The sequence below is a fragment of the Lepus europaeus genome, chromosome 3, assembly GCF_033115175.1.
Source record: "Lepus europaeus isolate LE1 chromosome 3, mLepTim1.pri, whole genome shotgun sequence".
NCBI classification, from domain to species: Eukaryota; Metazoa; Chordata; class Mammalia; order Lagomorpha; family Leporidae; genus Lepus; species Lepus europaeus.
In genome coordinates this window covers 43,447,929-43,468,911 of record NC_084829.1, presented here as the reverse complement: position 1 = coordinate 43,468,911, position 20,983 = coordinate 43,447,929, and the positions used below count along the sequence as shown (strand labels likewise).

Below are 20,983 nucleotides of genomic sequence, written 5' to 3'. Positions count from 1 at the left end.
GCGAAGTGGAGGCACAGGTCCAGGAGAGACCTGGAAAGAGCCATTTAGAGCAGTGGTCCTCAGCCAAGGCAATGCTGCCCACTCCCCTTCCCCCAGAGACAGCTGGCAAACGTTCTTAGTTGTCAAAACATGAGAGCTGGGGAGGTAGGCACTACTGGCATCCAGTGGGGTGAGGCCAGGGATGGTGTCAGTCATCTTGCAACACACAGCCCCCACAACAAAGAAGTATCACATCTGGCTGAAAAGCCCATGAGAACATTTCAGGCATGGAAAGCCAAGACACTGTGGCAAAAAATGATCTACATGAAGGATCTCTCTGAGTGAGACCCCAGTGGAAAGAAGGGGCCATCAAAGAAAGATGCACTTTTCTCTGAAGAGAGGAGAGAACTTCCACTTTGCTTATGGCCTTGTCTAAATAATGATGGAGTCTGTGGATTCAAAAGGCTTCCATAGCCTTGGCAGCTCATGACAAGAGCCTCAGGTGATTGCTGACATCATAAATAAGAGTATCAAGTGTTAACAACAGGAGTCACTGTAGAACCTCTGTCCTTAAGGAGTTTTACTATGAGAATTAACTGCAAAACTTGTCTTAAAACAGTACCTTATATTTTGTGTGTCTGTGTGGATGCAAACTGTTGAAATCTTTACTAAGTACAGAGTTGGTCTTCTGTATATAAAGAAAGTAAAAATGAATCTTAATGAAGAATGGGATGGGAAAGGGAATAGGAGGTGGGATGGGGGTGAGGGTGGGCATGGGGGGAAGAACCGCTACATGCCTAAAGCTGTACCTATGAAATTTGTACTCATTACATTAAAAATTTTTTTTAAAGAAGTATCACGGCAAATGGTCAGCAGTGCCAAAGTTGAGAAATCTTGGACTAGAAAACCCAGGATCAGCACCGCCTCTGGCCAAGTATGGCGCCCCAGGGACTGCATGACCTGTGAGGTCCCCTGCAGGATCCTGGGGTTCGAGATTGGCCCCACCCCTGCTGGGCCCCGACTTGTAATAAGCTGGGCTGCGGCATGGGGGCAGCAGCCGCCATGGGGAAGAGTGGAGGCATTAACCTCAGGCGGCCGTCTGGGCCTGACAACAATCCCTCCCCACCCCATCAACCTACACAGAGCTGGGGGCTGAGGGAAGCCCTGCGGGCTAAAGCGTGTGTTCTACTGTTAGGACATGCCCTGGCCATGACTCCTGTCACATTCCAATAGGGTCGGCGGCACAGAGAGCTGGGGGTTGGGGAGTCGGGGCACAGAGCAAGAGTGGTCCCCATCCTCTGTCTGGACAGCCAGTCCCTGGTGTGGGTTGTGGGGGAGGGCCAGGGTGTGGCAGCATAGGCACGCGCCGCCAGCCCCCGCCCCTTGGACGGGAGGCAGAACGTGTCCCCACAGGGCAAGAGCAGCATGCTGGGTCGGGCTGACTCCCTGTGCAGGAATCCAGGCAGGCCTGAAAGGACAGCACATTCCTGGGGTGTGGGGGAGCAAACAAGTCACTGCCAAGGTTCCCTGGGGCTGCCCCTCCACGGGCCCCAGGGTGAGGACTCCTATGGCCTGAGGGAGAGGCCCACAACTGCCAAACCAGACTGGGCTCCTGGCTTTTGATACTCAGGGATGTGTGGGGTGGGGGGTACATATGAGTGCCAGGGTAGGGCAGAGGTCTAAGATTAAGAGATATGGGCAGCCCAGGGCTTCATACAGAATCACAGAGAAGCCCAAGTTGGCCTCCACCTCCTTCGTTTCTCTGTGGAGAAACTAGGTCCGTCTCGCTTCTCCATTTGCTCTCCAGTGAGCTGGGGAACCTCCTACCCCACCCCTGAAGACCCTTCCTCCATTCTGAGCCTCTCCTTCCCTGTCCTTACTCCTGCCACGGTCCACACTGTCCTCTAGGTACTAGGACACGTGAGGGAGCAGTGGGCGGGCAGGGAGGCCTGTGGCATGCTCAGGTATCTGGTAATTCTACCTGTAAGGAGTGCTGCCACTGCCTTCTGGCCCGCAGCCCTAGATCTAGTTGCCACACATCCCACAGCTCATCCCGCTGCACCCTGACCTTAGGACCCCACGCCCCAGCCTGGGGCACGTGCTCATTCCCAGAGCTTACTGGCAAGAGAAAAGCCAGCTTGCGAGCAGGACAGTGGGGGTGCTACTGGCAGGGAGATGGGGCCATAAGGCTGGTGATGACAGCAGCCAGTGCCTGCCTGCTCTCTTCAAACGTGTCAGTCACAGGAAGAAGCCACTCCGACCAGGGAAGCAGAAGGCCAAGCCTACGGAGGGGACAATCCAGCACGGAGCCTGAGGCGCCCCAGCACAAGTCCACAAGGAGATCTGTGCGCTGTGCCCACAAGCACTCAGGCCTCAGCTCCAACTCCTGAAATCCTCCAAGTGCCCCAGATCCAGCCTGCGAGGGGCCCACAACTGCAGCCCCGAACAGAAACTCAGTGGGCTGAGGGCTCTCTGCCCTTGACTGGCAGTGCTAACGGGAAGGGAAAAACAGACCCAGGGAGCAGAGGAGAGCAATGTGGTGGGAAGGGTCCAGGGGACAACAAAGCAAGAAGCTGGACCCTGGGGCCCTGAGCTGGAAGACCAATGGAGTGGGCTGGAGTGAAGGCATCAGGAACGTCCCTTCAGGAAGAATCGGCTACCAGGTTAGCCTCCCCTGAACTCATCTCCTTCACCAGGCTGCCTTGGAGTGCTGCAGCCCCTGGGGGACTCCCAGTCTCCTGACAGGACAGGGAGATCCCCAAGGAGAGCAGCTGGACAACTCAGAATGGGCCACGGGCCATGATACGCGAGCAACAGCCCAGGAAAGCCTCTCGGGCCTCGGCCCCTGGATGCTGAGCCAGCTCCAGGTGCCTCCAAAAACTGGGCTCCTGTAGGAAGGTCTAGAAATAAACGGAAGAACCCCACTCCCACCCTCAACCCAACTACCTGAGCCCCAAGGAATTAGGCAGATGGCTGAGGACACAGGGCTACCAGATCGTGTGCCGGGTTCTACTACAGGAGGAGCTGACCCAGGGAGAAGGTGGTGAAAACCACTGCTGAGCCAGCCTGGCCTGGGGCTCCTCGGGCTGGGCCCGCGGGCACTTCGAGGAAAGCACCCGAGCAGAAGCAAGCCCTCCCTCCCCACCCATCCCCACCTCTTTCCTCTGCCACCCAGCATTCATTCTTCACTTACTCACGATCAGTTCAGAGGAGAGACTTTACCTGATGTGTGCTGAAGCAAAGGGGGCGACAGCTTCCTGTCATGTTGCAATCTGCCAGTCGGCACAGGCCGCCTGTTGCCACCTGCCCTGTATTAAATACCTTCTCCCTGATTACAGCCCATGGGGCACGATTAGCTGCCTTCAGAGAACAAAGTCTACTTTCATTAGAAATGGGACTCGGCACGCACAGGAACCTGCGATGTGAACCCGCACCGTGAACCCATTGCACAGCTGGGCAGGGTGGAGAGAGAGACAGAGACAGAGATGAGAGGTGCAATCTGCACCAGAAGCTGCCTGAGCAGCTCTAACCAAAGGACAAACAATTTGCCAAGCACAGCTCCTTCACCAGGTGGGACTCACCCCTGCTCCCTTTAGTGGGCAGGTACTTGTGCCCGGGGGCGCCCACCTCAGAGACCACTGCAGCTGGAGGTGGAGTGACTCCGTTAAGCTACCCTTCCTCCTCCTCCGACCAAACACCCACAGGAGGCAACCCCAGAGAGGTTCAAGCACATAGCAAGGACGACTCCCACTTCCTTCCACTGTCCTTTCTGGGGTCTGCCCAAGGCCCAGGCAAAGTCAAAGGTGGAGGAGAGGGAAGGGAGGTGCAGGCATCCAGTCTTCTCCTTAGTGAGGGCTGAGATCACCCTTTAGCACTGGCCAGGAGAGGGAGACAGGACTGACTCCACAACGGACATGGCTCTTTGGCTTCTCCAACTACAGCCCTCCACACGGGGCAGCTCCGGCTACCACTTCGCACACTACCGCCTCATTCCACAGCCCACTGGCCCTGGGCCAGCTGCCCTGCCCTCTTCCCCACATCACCAACACCCATTTGAAGAAATTATCCCCCAACAGGTTACCTGGGCTCAGATCGTTTCTGAAACCTCTGATCAGCCTTTCTGTTCACAGCTGTCCATGAATGAATTACACCAGTGAGGAGCCTTGGAGTGTTGGGGGATGGGGAAGGCTGTCAATGACCCCAATCTTCAGTAGCAGGGAGGGCCCACATGTCACCACAAAGATCATTCAAGCGTTCCTTCATAATTCACCCAAGGAAAGTCAAAGGGAACTTAGTAATCACCGGTGCCTTTTAAACCAAAGGAAATCCCGGCCCTACTGCAGAATACCCAGCTGCACTGTATGTTGCTATCATCACTCCCTTGGAACCCAGCAGGACACAAATAAGTAACAAAAATAGAGACCCTCCCTAATCAACTGCTGGAATATGAATGAATGATCACACAGGCAGCAAGGCGTTCCCTGGAGGTGCTCTGAGTTAGACACCCTTGGATAGAGGCTCTGAACTCTGCAGGCCTATGGGAAGCTGCATCCTGCTAGCAGTGGGTTACTCTCCTGTCACACAAGTCTGGCACTTCTCAAGCTTCAAGTCCAAGCTCTGCCTCCAAATGAAATCCAAGAAATACACCACCACCCTGCAAGAGCAGTCCTGTTACCAGGTGACCCAGCAGGAGCCCTGGGGACTGCCCCTGTCCACCTCAACTGCCCGTGGAGAGTCGAGGAGTCCCCTGGCAGTGAGCTGGACCCTACTAGAGCTGGGTTCAGCCTCCCCTTCTCCATCTCCCGGTGCCCCTCCTGTTCACCTCTAGCCCTCCGTTTCCGGCATGCAGCTGTTCCTGAGGCCCATGAGCAAAGCCCTCAGCAATCCTGGGCACGTGGCAGGCAGGCAGCCAACAGCTCTTGGGGTGGGGCCTGGGCAGAGGTTCTGCTCTGGGCTGATGACTAGGCTGGGAGATGCCAGTCTGTGCCCAGACCAGCCCTGTTGCCCCTTCAATAGCGATGCCTACCACCCCTCTGTGCAAATACAACCTCACCCTCTTGGGACAAGTTGCCTGCAGCCCTAAGCTGGCCACTTGCCTACTCTACCCTGAACAACTACCAGGGTTTTGAAAAACAAAATAGGTGATAATTATTCTGCCCTGGAGTAATTCTGAGAATTCCAACAAGTCCTGGTGCCCTGTGGGAGCTCACTTGGTTCCCCACCTGAGCAAATATCTCGAGTCTATTCACCGCGCCTCTCATCCAAGTGAACATCTGGCAAGAGCAAAGGGGCTGAAGACTACTGATGATGATCCAAGCAAACCAATCCTTTACCAAATTAAGGGAAGACCACTAAAATCCCCAAGTTTATGGCCAGCACTTGACATTTGACCCTAAGCTTCCTCTTAAGGATGAACAAAGTGCAGGAGGGGCCACACACCTCAACTCCAGGCCCCTTTTGCCCTCTCAACCACAACCAAGCCAAAAACCCCTCCAGCTTGCCGACTCCCTGAACAGGGTCCTTAAAGGTCCCCGTAGCACTCACACCTTCTCATGTTTACACACACCCACCGTGCTCCTAGGCAGGGCTCCCTCCCAGCCAAAAAAGAACTAAATCTATTGCAAGGGCCTTCAGGTCTCCAGTACACCCTATCCAGCCAAGCCGGTACTGTGCCAAACCCAGAGGCTGGGGACCCAAGAGTCTATCTAAAGGCTGACCTGTGCACAGCACCATGGAGGCCAGGGAAACTGACCTTCCTATCATCCCCAAGCCCCTCCTACCCCAGCCCCTGTCTCTTCCCAAGCCTGATGGGTGCAGGGAGCGGGGAAGGAGAGTCTCCATGCCAGGTCTCACTCACCCGTCTCCCAATCTGAGGCCAGCCAGGTCGTGCTCCCTTGGTCGAGGCACCCTTCCCAGCTCTTATCGGCTAAAGTCCAACTGAAGCTCCAGACGTGGAAGGGAGTGGGGGGCCAAACTCCACCCCTTCCACCTCCCAGAGCAACGGTCACCCATAGGAGCTATGTCTCAAATGTGTGCTAGGTTCAGGGCTCCAGCTTTCCATTTAAGTAGCTGCATTTTTCACTAAGGGATTCCCCAGAGCCAGGCCAAAGTGTTCTTCAATCTCCCCAACCCCAAAGAGAACCCTACAGTTGATCCTCACTTCTTATCCTGCACTGAGAATAATGACTAATCATCCAATCTTCCCCCCTTGATACAGGGGAAGTCACCTGGTCCAGAAGGGAAGTGCCTTCCAACTCTAGTTCTGTCCGCCTCTGAGGCAACAGGTGCAGCAACATGGCAACCGAGCGCGTTCTCAGATGCTGTGATGAGCGGAACAGAAGCTGTAACCACCCCTGTCGTAAGGGAGAAGTGGGGGGCACGTGCTGATAGGGTGGTGTGGGGGCCAGCTGCAAGCTGGCACATGGCCATGCCTAGGAAATCTCTCCCTTGGCCATGGGAGGGGCGAATCCCACCCACAGCCAGGAGCCTGGGAAACTGGAGGGAACCCAGCAGTGAAGAAATGTGAGCAGAGGAGACGGCACGGTGTAAGCTAGGGGAGGAACGCAGGGTAGAGACACCGCCGGCAGTAGCCCAAGGCAGGTGAGCTGGCCAGGTCAGACTCACAGGGTTGGTGACCTCTCCCCAGACAGCCAGCTCTCCTGGTTAGTGTGGGTAGTGACAGACGCATGGCAGACGCACTCCAGGTACTCCACATAAACAGACAGCTGGGGCTGTGAGCAGCCCCACTCCGGAGCTGCAGAGAGGAGGACGCCAACCTGCAGGATTCCTGGGGGCGTACTGTGCTCTCCTTGCAAGGGAAGCGCCTCCAGACTGACCCCTAGACCCTTACCACCTCCTCCCACCCGAAATCAAACCAGGTGGAAGTGGAGCACACTCCTGCCAACAGTGAGTCCAACTCACTGACCCCAGAACAAGGGGCCAACGAAGCTCTCTGGCTAGTCAACAGAGAGGCCAGCTGCTGTGGAAGGGGGCACAGCTCCCGTCTCGCCTATTCCCCAAACACTGCTGCCAGGCTGCACCAGGGCTCTGAAAGCTGAGCTGTGAGAACAAAGCCAGCCCCCAGCTGCAGCTGCCCCCATCCTGTGCCCGTGCCAGCAGAGTCCATCCCAGCAACCCCACAGCTCCACAGAGGGAAGGGGCTGGGAGACAACCAGCCTGGGATCAGGGGCTTTGACAAGAGCTGCATCAGAAAGCCCAGTACAATGGGCCAGTGTGTGACCTGGTCCAGCCAGGGTGAGAGGTGGCACACTGCCACCTTACAGTTTCTGAAAGGGCCAGGGGCATGACAGTTTCCACAGAGCCAGCCCCAGAAGAACCTGCCAAGGGAGGACAAAGGCTACAGCCAGGCTCCCCAAACTCCCCCAGAGACTACTGCCCACGAAGGCTAGTTTTCCCATCAGCACAAGCAGAAGCAACTCTTTCCAGAAGCCTCCAGAACCACCCTGGGAGAAGGGACACATCCTGGCTTATAGATGACAAATGTGGTCACAGCAGTGGAGTCCTGGTGGCCACACAAGCTGTGTGCCCTGCAGCAGCAGGACAGGCAACCTAGAGCACACACATCTGCAAACACTGCTGATGGCAAGATGTTGGCAGGAAGAAGATAGGACAGGGGTCTCCCTCCTGTTCTGGGAAGCCCTGCAGGCTCTGTGATGACTTGGAGCAGAAAAGGGAGAATTTTCACCACACTGCCCATGTGGGTCTAGCCCTCCTCCCACGTCTCGGGTCAAGATTCACAGAGACAGGAGATGCCTCCAATAGGCTTCCCAACTGCCTACACGTCCGTCTGACTCCCCATATTGCTCTGCCCAGAGCAAAACCAAGGCTAACATCTGACCATGGAGAAGACACAACTGTCCAGGAGAGAAAGATGACAACTTTCTGTAGACCTAGACCTAGACTGATCTGATGCCTGGCCCCTACAGGTGACCTTCAGAATCCTACTCACAGGGAAACTCCAAAGACACCAGCTGGAGCTGGTTTGCTTTCAAAAGGTAGAACAGCAAGTGACCTGGATAATTCAAGGTTTCAGAAATCAGGGACTCTTGGTGCACTAAAATAGGAGTTAGGAAATGAGGTCATTTTTCTCTTTTCTCAGCCAACAGTAAAAGGAGGGGAAAGCACACAGGAGATGAGAAAGCTGATGCCCTGACACCCACCCTGATTCCCATGCCTGCCAGTTTCATCTCAGAATAAAAAGCAGCCCCTCGGAGACAGCCAGGGTGCCTGCTGGAGACCTTTAGAAAAGCTTCTGCAGCACCTTCCCAGGCAGCCAGGCCCAGGACAGCCCACCAAGCTGGGCACTGCCCCAGGGTTCCAACAAGCACCGCCCAATTCCCGGTCACCTGTTCAGTGCACGGAGCAAGCTGAACACTGTGCATTCGTATCGATGAAGGGGCTTTTTTTTTGACAGGCAGAGTGTATAGTGAGAGAGAGAGAGACAGAGAGAAAGGTCTTCCTTTTTGCCGTTGGTTCACCCTCCAATGGCCGCTGCGGCCGGCGCATTGTGCTGATCCTAAGCCAGGAGCCAGGTGCTTCTCCTGGTCTCCCATGCAGGTGCAGGGCCCAAGGACTTGGGCCATTCTCCACTGCCTTCCTGGGCCATAGCAGAGAGCTGGCCTGGAAGAGGGGCAACCGGGATAGAATCCGGCGCCCCAACCGGGACTAGAACCCGGTGTGCCGGCGCTGCAAGGCGGAGGATTAGCCTGTTAAGCCATAGTGCCGGCCTGAAGGGGCTTTTTAAAAGTGATACATTTTGGGGGCCAGTGTGGTAGCACAGTGGGTAAAGCCCCACCCACAATGTCAGCATCCCATGTGAGCGCTGGTTCCAATCCCAGCTGCTCCACTTCCAATCCAGTTCCCTGCTAATGGCCTGGGAAAGCACTGAAAGATGGCACAAATACTTGGGCACCTGCACCCACCTGGGAGACCCAGATGAAGCTCCTGACTTCAGCCTGGCCAAGCCCCAGCTGCTGCAGCCTTTAGGGAGTAAACCAACGGATAGAAGCGCACGTGCTCTCTCTCTCTCTCTGTAACCTTGCTTTTCAAATAAATAAATCTTTAAAAAAAAAAAAAAAAAGTGATACATGCTGAGGAATGTCTATAGGTACACAAAAATGATGAGCTACTGATAAATGGTGAAGTACTCAGAGTGTGTGGGCCTAAGCAGACATCCTGGGAGACAGCCCCTCCCTCAGGGGCTGGTGCAAACTCCTGCTGAGGGCACAGACGGCTTCCCACAAAGAGGAGGTCGTGCCCTTTACAGACTGTCACCTCACACACTTACAGGGTGGGGGGTCTGGCGCAGCGCTGAGCTGCCACTAGGACACCTTCCTCCCATCATCCGGGTGCCTGGTGTCAGTATCAATGCCTCTGTTGCTGATGCACCTTCCTACTAACGTGCACTCTGGGAGGCAGCAGGTGACGGGTCAAGTAGTTGGGTCTCCACCACCCACTTGGGAGACCTGGTTAGAGTTCCTAGCAGACACTGGAGAAGTAAATCAGCAGATGGAATATCTGTTTCCCTCCGTGCCATTCAAATAAAATAAATTTTAAATGTATTTTTTGAAAGTCAGAGTTACAGAAAGGGTAGGAGACAGAGACGGAGAAATATTCCATCAGCTGGTTTATTCTCCAGGTGACTGCAATGGTTGGGACTGGGCCAGGCTGAAGCCAAGAGCTTCATCTGGGTCTTGGCAGAAGCCCAAACACTTGAGCCATCTTCTGCTGTTTTTCCCAGGCCATTAGTTGAGAGCTGGATGTAGAGTGGAGCAGTCAGGAAGCAAACCAGTGCCCATGTGGGATGGCAGTGTTGCAGGCAAAGGCTTTACCTGCTATGCCACAATGCCAGCCCCAATAAATAAATTTTTAAAAAGGCAATAACTGGGGCTGGGGCATAGTAGGTTAAGCCTCTGCCTGTGGCACTGGTTCAAGTCCTGGCTGCTCCACTTCTGATTCAGCTCTCTACCATGGCCTGGGAAAGCAGTACAAAATGGTCCCAAGTCCTTGGGCCCCTGCACTGGTGTGGGAAACCCGAAAGAAGCTCCTGGCTTCGGATTGGGACAGCTCCAGCCATTGTAGCCATTTGGGGAATTAACCAGTGAATAGAAGACCTCTCTCTGTCTCTCCTTCTCTCTCTGAAACTCTACCTCTCAATATATATTTTTTTTAAATAAAAAGGACAGTAACTAACAAAGAAGCCCCACCCTTCAATTCATGGCCAGACCAGGCCGAAAAGCACTGCGTGCTCCCACATCAAGGGGCAAGGGTGGATCCCAGGGAAAAAAATGCCCTCACTCCCCTTTCAGCTATTGGTTTCATCCTTTTCATTCATCTGGGCATTAACAAGGCTGTAGCAAACCCTGGCTGTGAGCACAGAGCACACCTAGATGGGACTAGTGATCCAACCAGAAAAGCAGGCAGGTCCCAGCCAGCACCAAGAGCTTCAAGATCAGCAACAAGGACGCCCAGTAGCCAAAGACTTATTAACAGATGCCAATTATGCAAGTACAGATCCCAACTACTGTGTACCTCACCTCTTCTTTTAACTCTTTCCTGCTGGCCTAGGGATGTGTTTTACAATATTAAAAAGGCTAAAAAGGGAGAGCCCTGAAGCCAAGCACCTGGAAGATCACTTAGCCACATGCAACCCCGGAAAAGAATTAGTAATGCTATTGTCAACGCTGTCACCTATTGTTCACGCAGGACCTTCCTTCCTAAGGACGCAGAGGTTTTGCCAGATACAGTCCGTCTGCTTTCATCTCGGAAGGAGGACTAGGCTGGGTCACGTAGTACCCAGGACTGCTCAGCACTTCCCATGGAGGGCCTAACTGCTCAGCCTGCAGTAAAAGACCTCCCCTGCCAGAAGCTTCAGGGACAGAAGATCTTACACAGCCACTTGCACTACAGTGCGCTGAGTGCTCTGAGGGCACAGAGAGGGGGGACTAGAGAGGGCCAGCATACTGCGATCCATCAGTTAGGACACGCCAAGATGGCCAACAGCACCGACGGGTTGCTCACTGATGATGCTTGCAGTCTTATTTTTTTAAAGTATCTTTTTAAGATTTATTTATTTATTTATTAGGAAGGCAGAGTTACACAGAGAGAGGAGAGGCAGAGAGAGAGAGTGTGTGAGAGTGAGTCCTCCATCCAATGGTTCACTCTCCAATTGGCCACAACGGCCGGAGCTGTGCTGATCTGAGGCCAGGAGCCAGGAGCTTCTTCCAGGTCTCCCCCATGGGTGCAGGGGCCCAAGGACTTGGGCCATCTTCTACTGCTATCCCAGGCCATAGCAGAGAGCTGGATCGGAAGAGCAGCAGCCGGGACTAGAACTGGTACCCCTATGGGATGCCAGGGCTTCCGGCCAGGGTATTAACCCGCTGCGCCACAGCGCTGGGCCGGTGCTTGCAGTCTTATCTTGGTATTGCTTCGACATAAAAAAGGAGACTCTCAATTTTACTCCCACCTCAAAAATGCTCCTGGCTGCAGGTGTTTAGTCTAGAAGTTAAGATGCCTGTGTCCCACATCCAAGTACCTCAGTTCCATTCAGTGCTCCGGACCCTGACACCAGCCTCCCACCAATGCAAACCCTGGGAGGCAGTGGTGATGAATTCCACTACCCACATGGGAGACAGGCTCCTGGCTCCAGGCCTGGCCCAGCCCCAGGCATTGCAGGCATTTGGGGAGGGAACCAGTGAACAGGCCAATCTCTGTCTGTTGGTCTCTCTCTCAAATAAACAAAAATTCTTAAAATGCACTTGGCTCTGGGCAGAAATCAAAAGGCTTACTCTAGCTTGAATAAAACAGGGCCTTTTCTTATCCAGAGAATTTTCCAAAATGAGGTTCATTCACTCAACCAATGTCTCCTGAGGGTCTTTCCTATGGCAGGCTCATTATCCCTCTTACTCAATACTCCTGCAGGAGCGATGTCCCCTCATTTCATACAGGACAAGACTAAGGATCCCGCTGGTTAAGAAACTTGCCCACCATCGCACAGCTGGTAAATGGCAGAGTCCCACATTTACACCAAGTCTGCCTGCCTCCACAACTAGACTCTCACACGGCTAACCCCCTCACCTCCATGACTGGGGAGGGTCCTTCCGCTACACAAGGTCAGTTCCATGACAGACGTCCAACATGCCAATTGCCAGAATAGAGGTTCAAAGAACTAAGGGGAGGGGAGGCAAAGAGAAGGAAAGGAAAGCAGAGGCTTCTCGCTGGAGAGCACAGAGGAGCTAGATCTTAGAGATGAGCAACTTCAGAGACAGAGTCAGCATTCTGGCATAGGTGAAATGCACAAAGAATAAAGTAAACGAATGCCCATACCAGGCTGGGGAGCAGTGGGAAATTCAGGGGCCATGAAGCACAGGAGAGACAAGCATTGGCAGCAACTCAAGCTAAAGGTTGGATCTGGGCCAGAGGAGCAAGCGCCCTTTTGTTTGCCAAGCTAGAATGTGTGGACATTAACTTAAATAAGAACCCAGGGCATATTGTAAGGGAAGAGTTTATAAAAGCAAGATCAGAGTGTTGTCTTATTAATATAGTATTTGTCACCAGCGCCGTGGCTCAACAGGCTAATCCTCCGCCTTGCGGCGCCGGCACACCGGGTTCTAGTCCCGGTCGGGGCACCGGATTCTGTCCCGGTTGCTCCTCTTCCAGGCCAGCTCTCTGCTATGGCCCGGGAGTGCAGTGGAGGATGGCCCAAGTGCTTGGGCCCTGCACCCCATGGGAGACCGGGAAAAGCACCTGGCTCCTGCCTTGGGATCAGTGCAGTGCGCCGGCCGCGGTGGCCATTGGAGGGTAAACCAACAGCAAAAGGAAGACCTTTCTCTCTCTCTCTTACTGTCCACTCTGCCTGTCAAAAAAAAAAAAAAAGAATATATATATATAGTATTTGTCTTCCCTAGGCTGGCCAAGGAGAAAAGGAACATACGAGGCATATGAATCACAGGAGAAAGAACTACTGGAAGTGGAGATGGCTCCTTCACATGGCGAATGGGAGGAGAAAGGCCACCATCAGGCAAAACAGCCCATGGTCCACAAGAGGGCAAAGCCCAGAATAGTAGAGAAGAGTTGTTGACTCAGAAAAAGGCTCCTGGCATAAAAACTATGAGGCTCCCAAACCCCTAGCAGCCACCCCAACTTGGCTGCTGTGTCAGTGTCCCCTGAAATGGCGCTGGCTTGAAAGCCGCAAGGAGGGATAAGTGAGATCAAGGACACGGACTGCCAGGCTGCTGGGGCTCTCATCCGTCAGCATCTCAAGCAGTCCCAGCACACTCTAATAGATAGCTGTCAAGCAGCTGACACCTGGCTGAGGACAGAGTGGTGACAAGCTTAGAGCAGGCGCACATTTTAGGGGGTAAGGAGCTGGGGCAGGGGAGCTGTTGCAAAAATAATTTTGACAGCAACAAGGACAATAGACTGGAGTAGGTAGAGACTAGGTACCACGTTTTATTCATTCTACATGCACCACTGCATTATAAAGCCCTTGCTATGCACCTACCACCATCCTTAATGTTGGAAATATGAAAGTGTGTAAGATACAGTCTCTGGGGACCAGCACTGCAGCCTTGTGAGTAAAGTCACCACCTGTGGTGTCAGTATCCCATTTGGGCGCCAGTTCGAGTCCACTTCTGATCCAGCTCTCTGCTAATACACCTGGGAAAGCAGCAGAGGAAGATAGCCCAAGTGCTTGGGCCCCTGAACCCACTTGGGAGACTGGGAAGAAGTTCCTGGCTCCTGGCTTCAGCCTGGCCCAGCCCCGGCCATTGCAGCTGTTTGAAATGAAGCAGGAGATGGAGGATCTTGATCTCTCAATCTCTCTCTCCTCCCTCTCCCTTTCTCGGTAACTCTGCCTTTTAAATAAATAAATAAATCTAAAGAAAAAGAAACAAGATATAGTCCCCATACTCAGGGCACCTGGAGTCCTATGAAAGTTAAATAGGAAAATATAGAAGCTGGGGCTGTGGCATAGTGGGTAAAGCCTCCACCTGCAGTGCCGGAATCCCATATGGGCACCAGTTCAAATCCTAGCTGCTCCACTTCCAATCGAGCTCTCTGCTAATGCACCTGGGAAAGCAGATGACCCAAGTGCTTGCGCCCCTGCACCCATGTGGGAGACCTGGGAGAAGATCCTGGCTTCAGATCAGCCCAGCTCCAGCCACTGCAGCCATTTGGGGAGTGAACTAGTGGATGGAAAATCTGCCTTTCAAATAAATTTTTAAAATCTTAAAAAAGAAAAGAAAAGAAAAGAAAAAATGAAGTGGAACAGCCAGGTCTTCAGGTCTTCAACTGGTAATCTCATATGGGATTGTGCGCAGCGGCTTAACCTACTGTGTCAAACTGCCCACCTGAGGAAGCAGATTTTCCAGGGCAAAGGAACAGCAAGTGCAAAGGTGCTAAGGCGAGAGCTTACTCTGGTGTTCAAATAAAGGCAAGGAGGCCAGCGCAGTGGAGCTGGAGCACAGTGAGTGAGAGGAAGGTAGGACATGAGGTCAGAGGCCTAGAGACTGATCACGTTCATAGAATTAAAGAAATCCTGGGGCCAGTGTTGTAGCGTACCAGGTAAAGCTGTCACCTGCAATGCTGGTATCCTGTATGGGTGCTGATTTGAGTCCTGGCTGCTCCACTTCCAATCCAGCTCCTGTCAATGGCCTAAGAAAAGCAGTGGAAGATGGCCCAAGTGCTTGGGCTCCTGTCACCTACGTGGGAGACCTGAGTGAAGATTTTGGCTTTGGCACAGCCGCGCCCTGGCCGCTGTGGCCATCTGGGGAGTAAACCAGCGGATGGAAGATCTCTCTCTCCATAACTCTTTCAAGATAAATAAATGTTTTAAGATTTATTTATTTACTTGAAAGGCAGAGTTACCGAGAGGCAGAGGCACAGAGAGAGAAAGAGAGAGAGAGAGAGAGAGAGTCTTCCATCCACTGATTCACTCCCCAAATGGCTGCAACGGCCAGAGCTGGGCCAACCTGAAGCCAGGAGCCAAGAGCTTCTTCCAGGTCTCCCATGTGAGTGCAGAGGTCCAAGCACTTGGGCCATCTTCTACTGCTTTCCCAGGCCATAGCAGAGAGCTGGATCGGGTTCAGTTTACCCAGACATCCTTGGCACTCATAATATGATTGTGAGAAGGGAATGGATTCAAAAATAATACCTAAAAGGGGGCCTTCATAGAAGACACTGACATACACAACAATAAAAACAAAATGGTAAAGGGCAAGGAGAATCGGCTCAAACTCCATCAGCCTTCTGCTGACAATTCAATCCTCTGCTCAAGTGTGACCTGAGGGGCTGGCGCTGTGGCGTAGTGGGCTAAGCCTCTGCCTACAGAGCTGGAATCCTGTATGGGCACCGGCTTGAGTCTCAGCTGCTCCACTTCCAATCCAGCTCCACTGCCTGGAAAAGTAGTGGAAGATGGCCCAAGTGTTTGGGCCTCTGCACCTGCACAAAAGACCTCGAAGAAGCTCCCAGCTCCTGACTTCGGATCAGCCCATATCTGGCTGTTGCAGCCATTTGGAGAGTGAACCAGTGGACAGAAGACCTCTCTCTCTGTCTCTCTCTGTAACTCTGCCTCTCAAATAAATTAATTAAAAAAGTGTGACCCAAATCCAGAAAGTCTGAGTGTCTACACTGAAACACAAAGGTGTGCTTTACAGAGACAACACGCTTCAGCACGCTGACTGCAGCACAAATCAAGATCAAGTACAAGACATGGTCCTGAGTTAGCAGAGGAAGACAGACACAAGACAGATACTGTTCACCTCTCAAAATCACAGGACCAGCACACATAGCGAAGTTCAGCACAGGGCTGGGCCAGAGCTCCCATGCAAAGTGCAAAGCCCAAAGCCCCTGCCCCCAAGTCCCCTGAAATCTGGTTAGCCACCGGCGCGTGCCTCCTCTGAAGGCAGAATGGAGAGTCACTTACTGAGTAAAAAGATGGGCCCTGCGGGCGTGTTAAATAGACAGGACGTGACTCAGAAGCAGGCGAAGAGTGAGTCTTAAATACAGGGCAAAGGAAAACCAGTCAATCAAACCCTGGGCACACCTCTGCCCCAGGCTGCACAGGGCCTCCCTCACACAGCCCAGGCGGCAACAGCAGCACAGCGCCTCTCCATTTCCCCACGCTGAGAGCAGGGAGCTGTTTAATTTGCCATATTTTTTTTTCTGTTTGCTACTTGCTATTTTTAAAAGATAACATCAACTGTCTGTGAATCTTAATACTACAGTTATTTCAACCGCTCATTGTCAGTAGTCAAAGTCAGAAATGAGCTATACTTTGATACCTATGTTCACACACACATACACACACACACACACGCACGCGCACAGCTTAAAGACACACCTAAAGGGGCCGGCGCTGTGGCTTAACAGGCTAATCCTCCGCCTTGTGGCGCCGGCACACCGGGTTCTAGTCCCGGTTGGGGTGCCGGATTCTGTCCCGGTTGCCCCTCTTCCAGGCCAGCTCTCTGCTATGGCCCGGGAAGGCAGTGGAGGATGGTCCAAGTCCTTGGGCCCTGCACCCCATGGGAGACCAGGAGAAGCACCTGGCTCCTGGCTTCAGATCAGCGAGATGCGCCAGCCGCAGCGGCCATTGGAGGGTGAACCAACGGCAAAGGAAGACCTTTCTCTCTGTCTCTCTCTCTCACTATCCACTCTGCCTGTCAAAAATAAATAAATAAATAAAAATTTAAAAAAAAAAAAAAAAAGACACACCTAAAGTGCATCCCAGCCTGCAGCAGCAGCATCCCATGTGGGTGCTGGTTCCAGTCCTGGCTGCTCCACTTCTGATCCACCTCTCTGCTGTGGTCTGGGAAGGCAGCAGAGGATGGTCCAAGTGCTTGCAGCCCCTGCACCCGTGTGAGAGACCCAGAAGAAGCTCCTGGCTCAGCCTGGCCCAACCCTGATCACTGCAGCCATTTGGGGAGTGAAATAGCGGATGGAAGACCTCTGTCTCTCTGTTTCTACCTCTCTTGGTAACTTTGCCTTTCAAATAAATAAAATAAACATAAAAAGAAAAAAAAAAAAAAAACAGTGCATCCCAAGCCAAGGCCCAAGGTTTTCTAAAGGTGAATCATGAAGACAGAGCTTTGGGTAACATGGCACAGTGGACTCCCTCACAATTCCTGTGCCAGTTTTTATTGTTATTTGAGGGGCAGAGAGATAGAAAGAGACGGACAGAGCTCTCATGTACTGTTCACTCCCCCAAATGCCCACAACAGCCAGGACTGGGCCAGGACCAGATTCAGGAGCCAGGGGTGCAATCCAGGTCTGCTACAAGGGTGGCGGGAAGCCAGTCACTTGAGCCATGACTGCTGCCTCCCAGAATGTGCATCAGTGGGAGGCCGCAGTGAGCAGCTGGGAATTAAACCCAGGCACAGTGATGTGGGACATGGTCTAAACCACCAAGCTAAATGCCAGTTACCACAAGCTACTATTTCTAAGAAGAAGACGGCTATGATGAAGAGCCCAGCCCCTAAGAAACTGCTTGAATAACCAAAAACCATTGACTACAAAACGTGTTTACATATAACAGTCCTCACAAACAAACATGAACCAGGATATAGTTAAATAAACAAGAGATATAAACTGCTGCTAGGGGCCGGCGCCGCGGCTCACTAGGCTAATCCTCCGCCTTGCGGCGCCGGCACACCGGGTTCTAGTCCCGGTCGGGCCACCGATCCTGTCCCGGTTGCCCCTCTTCCAGGCCAGCTCTCTGCTGTGGCCCGGGAGTGCAGTGGAGGATGGCCCAAGTGCTTGGGCCCTGCACCCCATGGGAGACCAGGATAGGCACCTGGCTCCTGCCATCGGATCAGCGCGGTGCGCCGGCCACAGCGCACCGGCCGCAGCGCACCAGCCGCGGCGGCCACTGGGGGGTGAACCAACGCAAAAGGAAGACCTTTCTCTCTGTCTCTCTCTCTCTCACTGTCCACTCTGCCTGTGAAAGAAAGAGAGAAAGAGAGAGAGAAAGAGAGAGAGAGAGAGAAAGAAAGAAAGAGAGAGAGAGAGAGAGAGAGAGAGAGAAGAAAGAAAGAATAAACATGCACCAGGCAAAAAAAAAAAAAAAACTGCTGCTAGGTATATGTGAAAGCTAACTTCATACCAATCCCCACCTCCCATCCCCGGAAGCCAGACCGCGTAGGCCAAAACTCCAGTTCTGCCACTTCCTAGGGAGGCGGGTGACCTTGAGCAGATCACTCACCCTTTCTGTGCCTCCATTTTCCCATCTGAAAACTAGGGGCAGCACTATCTACTCCACCTGGTTGTGAGGAAAGTTCATTAACAAGCGAAGCACCAACAATAGTGCCAGATACACAGGATGTGCTCAGTAAGCACCGGCCTCCTCCTCCTCACCACTCAACTGCACAGAACAGAATTCTACAGCCTCATGCTCCAAGCAGAAGGTCACTGTCATGTCAACGTGACTTCACAGAGCTTAATGAGGATATTCACACTACCTGTAAAATCTCTACTAACCAGAAGTTGTGCGTCATTTCTCTAGCATCAGGCCAGCAGCCCAAATTAGTACAGATCCTCCACAAAGAGACAGTGGGTCTAACTGTGAAGCAGAAATTAGTGCCTGATGACCAATACTTAGGTCAGGCATGTAGCTGAGTACATTAGTGTACTAACTAATCCAATCCTCACAATGACCCTACGTAGCTCTCACCACCCCCGCTGGTCAATGAGAAAGCCGAGGCACCCAGAGCAATGCACGTAACAAAGGTCACAGGACTACAAACGGCAGCATCTGAACAGGGCAGCTTGGCTTGGAGTCCGGGCTCTCAACTCCTGGCAATGTACACCCACCACATGGCCCTAGCTGATTCCCATTTCCAAGGAGGCACTCACAAATAGTTCTCAGAAGATTCTCAGCCTTCTAGAAATGCAGCCACAACGAACTATCATCAGTTCTACACTTATCGGAAGGCACTGAAGCTGGCCTAGTCATAGTGACTCTGGGTTCTTCTATCTACAATAAACCTGGTGCAAGGGGGTGTGGCGGGGAGGCAAGGAGCAGGAGACAGAGGGTTCTACATCAAACCAGACCTCCCAGTTCAACCTTCAAGCAGATGCTGGCTCTGCAACACACTTCGGTCAAAAGCCTGTGCCCACCTCTGCCCTGGGCACAACTAACCACTGAGCACCACAGGAACTGAGCACCGCATTCTCCGCACTCCCTGGCTCCAGGTCTCTCCCCTTCTCTCCAGCACCAAGTCCACTTCTCCTACACCATGCTTAGGCCTACAAGACTGATTTTTTGTGGTTTGATAAAGAGAATACAGAGGAAGAAAAGAAAGCTACTAGGAAGGGCAAGTCCCACAGTCCTGCCCTGCCATCACTTCACAAACCCGGGGGGCTCAGACAGGGGGGATGTGGTGACCACCCCAGGGCTTTACCCTGTCAGCGTCACCTCCTACCGCCAGCTGCCGGGTTTCTTCCCCCTATTTCCAACCTGGCTCTCCCTCACCTGACAGCCCTTCTGCCAATCCCCATCCCCACAGGAACTCGAACGACCAAGAGACTGCCAACGCGGACAGGGCATAGGCTGCAGAATGAATTCAGGAGTTGGTCACCGTAGGTCACCGTAGATACCTAAATGGTCCGTGAACACCCCCGGAAATGTTCTCCCACGACTCCCCGCCATCTGCTTCACCCTAAACTCTGCTTCCAGGCCAAATGTCAAACGCAAAGGTGATGGGGAACATGTAAGAAACTGCTTGTGACGGCGATGTGTTCAAATACTTTCAGCCTGCTCTCTAGGCCCCTGCCTAGGTTTGCTCGTCCAGGGAGGGCACACAGGCTCAATCCTAGGCCACCTCGCAAAAGGCCTTGCCATCTAAGCAAAACGTCCACTTAGCATCGCCACGCAAGGACCTCCACGGATGTGCACCCTTCTCGCGTTAAACGATTCTGAGCGTAACTCCGAGCCCATGGCTCCTGCTCCCAGGGAGGATGCCAGCCAGAAACTTGTCACTGGAGGCCACCTTACCCGCTCTGGGGTTGGGCTGGGGCAAGTCGCTACCTCTTCTTCTTTCCAAGCAGGCACTGTGATTTCTTCCAGTCCCTGGGGCCCCCTGAGTCTTCAGTGAAATGGGGGCAGACGCTGCTATAGGCGCTGTGGCAAGGCTGAGCTCAGCCTGGAAGAGGGGCATTGGACTGACTTTAGTTCCCGCGTTGGCAGACCTGCCCAGCGTCTCCACACCGCCACTCCCTTCCGCGCTATCCCCCTTATGAGAAAGATCCCTTTTCCCTCCCACCAGCCTGGCTCCTACGGTCCGGCCTCGGTCCCACGCTCCAGGCTTCCTTTACTTTCGGTCACGAAATTTTCCTCCAGCTCGTGACTCTGCTCCAGAGCCGGCAACCCCTGTGTCTAGCGCTCCCCCGCCCCCACCCCCTCCCCTAGGACACCAGTGGCTCCTAGGCCCCCTCCGCCCCTAGCTCCCGGTATCTCTCCGCCTCCGGTCTTCCTCCTCTCAGCCCCGGAGTTAGTCCCTCCTCCGCCTCTACTCCTCGCTAGGATCCCCGCGACGCCCCCTCTAACTCCAGCCGCCCGACCCGACTACTCCAATCCCACAACAAACTTTCCGCCGCTGCCCGCTGCCTTCAGGCCGCCATCTTGCCGCGGGGCAGGCCGGGTAGTGGCCAGGGCCGCGGGAATCCCCACGCACTAGACGCCGCGCGTCATCGGGGGCGGGGCCACGGGGCGGGGCTTCGGCCCGGGCGGTGGCGAAAGATGGGGATCTCCTAAGAGTAGGCATTGGAGGCCTAACCGTAGGAAAGGGAAGATACGAGGAGCAGGGGCAATAGCGGGAAAGAGGAAACACTCTGATATTTAAAAAAAAAAAAAAAAAAAAGACAAAGACCAGGGGAACACAGCTCAAAAAATAAAAAAGATAGTGGTGAGTCGTACTGGCTGCCCGTCATCCCAGGAATAAAATCAGCTTTCCTGTGATTCTCTAGACATCCTCTTTGCCTGCTGCTCCTG

The 20,983-nt window shown here is 53.4% G+C and overlaps 1 protein-coding gene across 4 annotated transcripts in view; it reads right to left on the bottom strand.

The window, feature by feature from the left end:
- Positions 1-20,660, bottom strand: part of TJAP1 (tight junction associated protein 1) — a 31,009-nt gene extending 10,349 nt beyond the window's left edge. For 2 of the 4 annotated variants that reach the window (XM_062186167.1, XM_062186168.1), the window contains exons 1-2: positions 20,580-20,660; positions 19,988-20,135 (exon numbers count right to left, since the gene is read on the bottom strand). The gene's annotated coding sequence lies outside the window, so the exon portion shown is untranslated. Of the gene's footprint in view, positions 1-3,201; positions 3,498-19,987; positions 20,136-20,579 lie in introns of those variants that run through there. The other 2 variants (XM_062186170.1, XM_062186169.1) reach the window with 2 other exon arrangements.
- Between the last annotated feature and the right edge of the window lie 323 nt (positions 20,661-20,983).